This window comes from Papio anubis, chromosome 9, assembly GCF_008728515.1.
Source record: "Papio anubis isolate 15944 chromosome 9, Panubis1.0, whole genome shotgun sequence".
NCBI classification, from domain to species: domain Eukaryota; kingdom Metazoa; phylum Chordata; class Mammalia; order Primates; family Cercopithecidae; genus Papio; species Papio anubis.
The window spans coordinates 65,357,058-65,364,070 of NC_044984.1; the positions used below are offsets into that span (position 1 = coordinate 65,357,058).

Sequence of the window (7,013 nt, forward strand, 5' to 3'; positions counted from 1 at the left end):
ATAAAAGCAAATTATGAAACTGAACCATCAACCATACAAAAGCCTTCTCACCAACTAAGTATAGATCTCTGTTTTTCTGCTTCATTACAATAAATTATAGTTAGAAAGTTCAAAGACTTATCTATCAAGTTATGTTTAATTTACTACCTTGCCTTAGCTCATGCTGGGGGAGAAGTGTTCAGCTAGAGAACTAAGGCATTTGAAAGGTAATTAGCTCTTTAAAAATCTGTTATCAGCTCTACCTTTTTCCTAGCATCAGATTAGGAAAGGGTCTAGAAAAAACAACCTTATTCATCCAACCTGAGTATAAGCCTATTTCAGGTAAAAGTATTTAAATAAATGTTCCTGCCATCCCACTTCAGTGCCCCCATTTTTTATCTGAATAAGTTGTTATTTCCTTTAAATTTTTGGATAAATCTTAAAGTAGGCCACAATAAAGTTTTTATAGATCTCCTTCAGTGTTTGTTTTGAAAGAATAAAAAGTTAGAATACCCCATAGGAACATTACTACCAGCATTTACTCTTGGGGAAGACATAGCTACAAGGAGTTAATTTGATAATCCCAAACTTATTGTTTCTTTTTGTGTTTTTCTAACTTAAGACTAATATTGTTCTAAGATACAATAGGTCATGCACCTAAAGTCACTGAAAGAAAAATCATTTAGGATGAGGTTGTTGTTGCCAAATGACATGATTTCAAGTAGAAATAATAGGTTGCATCCAAGTGAATAGAACGTCAGCGAAGTTGCTCCTCAGATACTGGATAGCTGGGAAACCATAATTGAGTGGTTTCAAATTTAACTTCTTTCTAGGAATCTCGAACCTGAAAATCAGATAGTTTATATATTGTTTACATTGCTTTCATTAGTTGACAGACATTAATGAACAAATTAAAGCCAAACTGAAGATCTATAGTCCAGAGTTCACAAATGCTTGTTCATTGCTGTATTCTAAGGCCCAGCACAGTGCCAGGTGCTCAGTGCATACTCAATGAATAGCAGTTATTCACACAAAGAAAATCTGGGGAAAATAAAAATGATGGTTGAGGGCAACTATAAAACCACATACTTTTAAACAAATTAACCAGTTAACTTGCATTCGGATCTCAAAATTTGTTTATTTTGAATGAGATTTTAAAAAGTTACTTTACTTTTCTCAGCTTCTAGGAATGATATCCAAGTTCTTTTTCAAATCTAAAAATCTGTTATATTAGATACCACTTTCTGCAAATCTCTCATTGAATTGTACAGGACTAAAATGTTAAAACAGCAATACAAGTTTATTGTGTCAAGTTAAAAAAAAATAGTGATCTTCCTCTTCTTTTCTTCCTGCCTTACTCCTAAAGTGACAAGTGTTAATGCTTGGGTGTAAATCCTTCCACACATACCTGTAATTACACCTGTATGTACTTCTCCCTAGATCACTGCCTCTCCAGCCCAAAAGTGGAACACACATGCATCTTATCACCCTTCTCACCTTACCACCCACTCCTTCTCTGCTTAATTCCTACTCTTCTTTCAGACATCACCTCAACCATCAACTCCTCTACAAATCCCAACACCTCCCTAAATTCCCCCTTGTAATGGGCACAACAGAGTCTGTTCATCAGACTCTGTTGTCTCACTCTAGTATGATGTTATGAAGGCACAGCTAGGAACTACATTGCCCAGCTCCCTGTTGCACTTAGGTGTACCCATGTGACTAAGCTTTTCTATATGCAAGTGAAAGGACTGGAATTTTTATTCTTCCAGTCCTCATGTCCGTCTCTCAAACTCATCCATCTTTGGGGAATCACAATTATTCCTTCATAAATTTCCATCAACTTTTTGGGATAGCTCTGAAGCACTGTTGCTTTCGTGTACCCAGCATTCATGCCCTCTTGTTCTGATAACCCTGATTTTCACTTGGAAAAATGCCTATTCTTCACTCTGAGTCCTGTGATTTGCATGGTCCTGACTCTACCCTTTACATTTCAGAGAAGTGGCACATGACCTAAGCCTTACCTATCAGTCTACTTCATTTGTCTGGCAACAACAATAATGTGTAGGCACTTTACCAAAGCTGATCCCGCAAGAGGAAGCCCTAAAAGTTTTGCTGGAAATTCTTTGGAATATATATTATTTTGTTGCAACCCTGACTCTGGTGGTATAGCCTAAATATGGAACTACCAATGGTTATCTTTGCTACAACATCGATAGAGTCTTTCTTGAGATTAGCCCAACTGATACGAAGGCAGAGTCAAAATAATACAGAAAGACAGATACCTGGTAGATAATTTGAGTACATGATCAGCCTAAATCTAGTGCTACTTTTTACTCTGCAGTTGACTAAGGCCAGTAAATTCTCATTTGTGTTTTAAATCAGCTTCAGTAGAGTTTCTTTCAGTTGGTACTGGGAATTCTTAGAGATATATACCCCTTATCAATAAGATCCCAGAACTCTTTGGTTTTACCTTATTGAGTGCAGATACCACATTCTATCTTGTTTTACCCTCTTTCCCAAGGTTTTAAGTTCCATAAGGGTAAGGATGCCTTACCATTATTTCTTGTGTCTCCCAATGCCTTAGCACAGTGCCTAATACTTAATAAATTTTGAAAGACTATATGGACAAAACAGATTCATTAGTACCCAGGGGACTGACTAAGAATAAATTACAATGAATTATTCCCAGATGGAGGTATATTTATCCTAATTCATCAGCTCCAGCTATGAATTTGAGGAACTGTAAGTTATGTGTTCCTATTGGATGGTTCTACAAATAGGTCTTCTATAAATGATAGTAACTCCATTCACCCTTAGATGTTTCCATCACTTTATCTTTTGTGGGCTGCCTTGCCTGCTTAGTCTGAATTCTCTTCAAACATCCTTCCAGTCACATGTTATTAATTCATTAGCATCAGTGAAGGGCTTCAGGGGAAGGGAGAGTGAAAGAGCAGGGAGGACGGAAGACAGAGGAAAGTGAAACCACATGAAATGGGCATAGTACCAGAAATATTTTTGAAGTCTCTGGTGAAACGTTTTCTGGCATCACTACATAACAATAGCACATAATTTTCATTAACTTGAACAAACAAAACCAAGCAGAGATTAAAAAGCAGCACAGATGTGATATGGCTCTCCTCTCCTATCCTGGACAGGGCAGCCTTATGGAGTCACTTCCCTTAACAAGGCAGGAAATGTTCTTTCAGCCTGTCCCCGGAAAAACAGCACATGGCACCAAGATACAACCACGAATACACAACTCTGGGCTGGGTCACTTTTTCTCGTTCTGCTCCTTCCCAATATGCTCCTTTCTGATGACTGATGTGATCCTGGCATTCTCTCCTCCACCTCTTACCTTTTTATTCCTTTTGGTGCTGACCTTCAGGGTGTACCCCACACCTGAAAATATCTTGCTCCCTTAGAGTTAAGCAACTTTCCCTCCCTCCTCTCTTATCAAACTCTTTTATCTGAGCCCTCCAAGGCTGATCTCATTGCAAACCATGTTTGAACAACATGACTAGCTTTTATATTATCTCATGAATCGTGACCATCTGAATTCCATTTCCATTTCCTTGGAGAAAAGCCCTGTCTGGTATGTGCTCCACGTACCCCAACATGAAGAGATGGCACTCAATAAATAACACATTGTGATGATAACAATACCATGAATATACACTGCAGAAATATTTCACAATGAATGAATGACTGTTGGACCCTTGGTCCAGGAACTGAACTTTTATGGCCACCATGGGCTTTGGTCTGAGGGTATCTTACCTGCTGTGTATCAGTGGCTTCCTGATTGTCAGAAGTAGCAAATGGTTCTTTAGGGTTCCCAGAACTAAAGGATGAATAGAATAACAAAAAAGATGCAAAGAACCTTAGTGATATTATTTTCCTGGTGAGAATAAGAGCACTTTAGGAATTGCAGTGTTCGCATAGCCAAATGCCAGAGCTTCCCCACCCCCAGAGATTTTCTCTGGATTAATCCAGCGCAAGTCATAGGAATCAACTTCATTATAGAGAAGATCTTACCAGGACGCATCCAAAGTAGATAAACATGTTCCATGTGATCCAGGATTTTTCCTGACCCCTTTGTTGGACTTGCAGTGGGGGTACCCTATTTACTTGGCCCATTGCACTCAAGTCCTTGTGGGAGGGAGCATGTGAGCAAGTGAGTGCAGGGTCTGGTTAGCTGCTTTGGGCACCAACAAAAGCAAACTCCTGCAGGCCCTGCGGCAGCACCCAGGTGTGGGTGCCTGCGACCCCGAAGCCTCAGAAGGCATGTCACAATGCTCTCTTAGCTCTGCTGTTTGTGGACGGTGGTGTATTATCAGCTCAGTGGGCCCCTTGCCTCCTCACATGGGGTGGCTGCCCTCTGCCATCAAGGGCAAAGGACCAGTGTGACAGTCTTTTTTGGGTACCCACACTCATTGGGTCCCCAGTACTTGTCCAGCATCCAAGAAGAATGAGGTCGCCCAGACACTTGAAGGATGGTGGAGGTGGAGAATTTTATTTAGCAATGGAAATGGCTCTGGTGGAGAGGGGAGCTGGAGAGGGCACAGGACAGGCAGGTAATCTTCCCCCAAAGTTCAGCTGTCTGGGGTCAGCTCTTCCCTGAAGTCGAGCAGTCTCTCCAAAGTCAAGCTGTCTCTCCTCTGAAGTTCTGCCATCTCTCTGAAGTCAAATCACCTCTGTCCAGTCAAGCTGCTTCTCTTCCCTCTACCAATGAGTCTGGGGTCTTTATAGGCACAGGATGGAGGGCAGGGCAGGCTGTAAGTAGTTTAGGAAAAGGCAATATTAGATCGGCAAAAAGGCGTTTTTCTGTAAGAACCAACTGGGAGAGAATGGGCAAACAGGAATAGAAGTTCTCACTTTGGGCTGTGGGTTTCAGGTTTCTCAGCTTAAAGGTGGGGTTTCACCAGGGACCCACTGCTGTTTGTCTCCTGCCTCTATCACATGGAGTGGCATCTTGTGCACTTAGGACATAGTAAGACATACTCTACTTCTACTACCCACATAAAGAAAGAGAATCCGTCACCCTTGCACTCAATGAGCATGTGTCCCTGTAGTGGAGTCCAGACTGGCTCCTTTTCAAGTTGGCCTCCGGGTCTGCATTCACCCTGGAAGTATTCCTCCACCCTATGTCTGACTTTAGGATTTAGAGATACACATTTTTTCATATCCATGACTTCTGAGTAAAAGCCACTTCTTTTACGTGGTGCTCATCAAAAGAATCAAAATGATCTGCTCCTAACCTGGGGGAAAACAGGACTATTGCTTGCATTACTGAGAGGTGTTATCAGTATTCAACATCTCAGGGGATCCTCAAGGTATTTCAACGATGTATAATGGTGATAGTACTCACCAATGTTAGACTATAACCCCTACTAATGCTAGACTATACCCCCCAATAAAATGGAGGAATAAGCCAAGTAATGGAAGATAACGTGTATTGGTGATGGGGTAAGGTGTACTGTCTACTACTAAGAGGGAAATAACTAAAAATATCTTTGAGAGGGAGAGATAAATTTAGGATTTATACCCTTCTTCAGTGGGTGGCTTAATGGCATCAAGTGAATTCTAACTTTTTCTCAGGTTCTTATCCCTCTCTTGTACAACAATAACAAGTCATCAAAGGATAGTCCTTGTTATGTGCATATACTGTCCTAGACTGAGAATATAGATGTGAATAAAGCAAAGTATCTACCTTCAGGGAGCTTCAGGTCCAAAGGAAAAAGATAGAAAATAGATGCAATAAATAAATAAGATCATTTCAACTTCTGATAAATGCTGTGAACAAAATAAAATACTATATTGTATCAATTTTACAATGTATTTTTTTCACATTTTACCATTTCTGAGATCCAGAAGCATTTTGCAACCTGATAGCAACTTTTACCTGAATTTATTTAGCAGCATTTTTTTTCTTTCTTTGTAATACATAATTGTTTACAACTGATGACAAATTCCATTCAATGAAAATGATACAAAATGTGGGATGCACTAACTACTGTTTCTTTGCAGATCCATTTTTAATATCCTTGCTCAGGTGACAAATTAATAAGATGAGAGGGAGATACTTCAAATTTTTATAAAAATGTTTACTTTCTTTTAGCCTAACTTCTTTTAGTTGTTGATGTATTTATTTCCAACATGTACTAAATTTCCACTAATTTAATTTATCCTTGAAATTCTACATTATCCCTTACACATATATAAAAACAATTGCTCCTGCAAGAAGATTATCTTTCCTTACCTTTTTACTTTTTATGTTTAAAATTTTCCATCTCATCTTTTCACTTTTTTTTTAAATCTCCACCTCACTTTTCTCTATTCATTTTTGTTAGGTGGTGGTTGCTTCCTCCAGCCTTTCCTCAGTATATCTCTCCTTCTTGCAGACTTGCACACAGTCTTACCTGTCTGTGGTTTCAGTCCGCTTTTATTAATGCATGCCAATTTTCCTCCCTGCTACCTGTGTTTCCTGAGGTCTGACGCCCACCGACCTCACATTGCTGGAGTTCTATTGTGTATTCCCTTAGAGTGTCAGGTTTTCCTTTGGGACTCACCTTCAAACATGTCTGCAACATGTTGGGCTTTAGCATTTTCCTTCATTTTTAAGTCTCATTTTACTTTTGGCAACTGAAATGATGGTTAGGAGAACGCTTTTTTTCTTCTCCTAATGTTTCCATGTGGGAGCCTCTATGCCCAGGCAGGAAGGGTGTCGAGGTGACATGTCCAACCCTCCTTCTCTCAAGTCCATCTCTCCCTCCCTCCTCATCAAGGGAGAAGAAATTACTTATCCAGCTAGTAAATCTGGGAGCAAGAGCTAAGCATGCTCAGTTCTGCCCTTCTGTATTTCCTCTAGATGTCCCTGTGGAGAGGCTTTCTTGGCTTTGTTCCTAAGGCAGCCCCTGACCTCTGTGGGGGAAAAGAGACTGTGACCCAGTGGTTAGGTATGCCAAGTTTTGGGAATCCATGTAGATGCAATCTTAACTGCTTGGGAATCGAGTACTGGGAAGCAAGTGCTGGGA

The 7,013-nt window shown here is 40.1% G+C and overlaps 1 long non-coding RNA gene across 1 annotated transcript; it reads right to left on the reverse strand.

Moving 5' to 3' along the window:
- Window positions 1-273: 273 nt before the first annotated feature.
- On the reverse strand, window positions 274-4,106 carry LOC103875841. The gene is made up of 3 exons (XR_004176119.1): window positions 4,015-4,106; window positions 3,757-3,820; window positions 274-823 (listed from the first exon to the last, which is right to left on the reverse strand). It is a non-coding gene; the product is annotated as an uncharacterized LOC103875841 (long non-coding RNA).
- Between the last annotated feature and the right edge of the window lie 2,907 nt (window positions 4,107-7,013).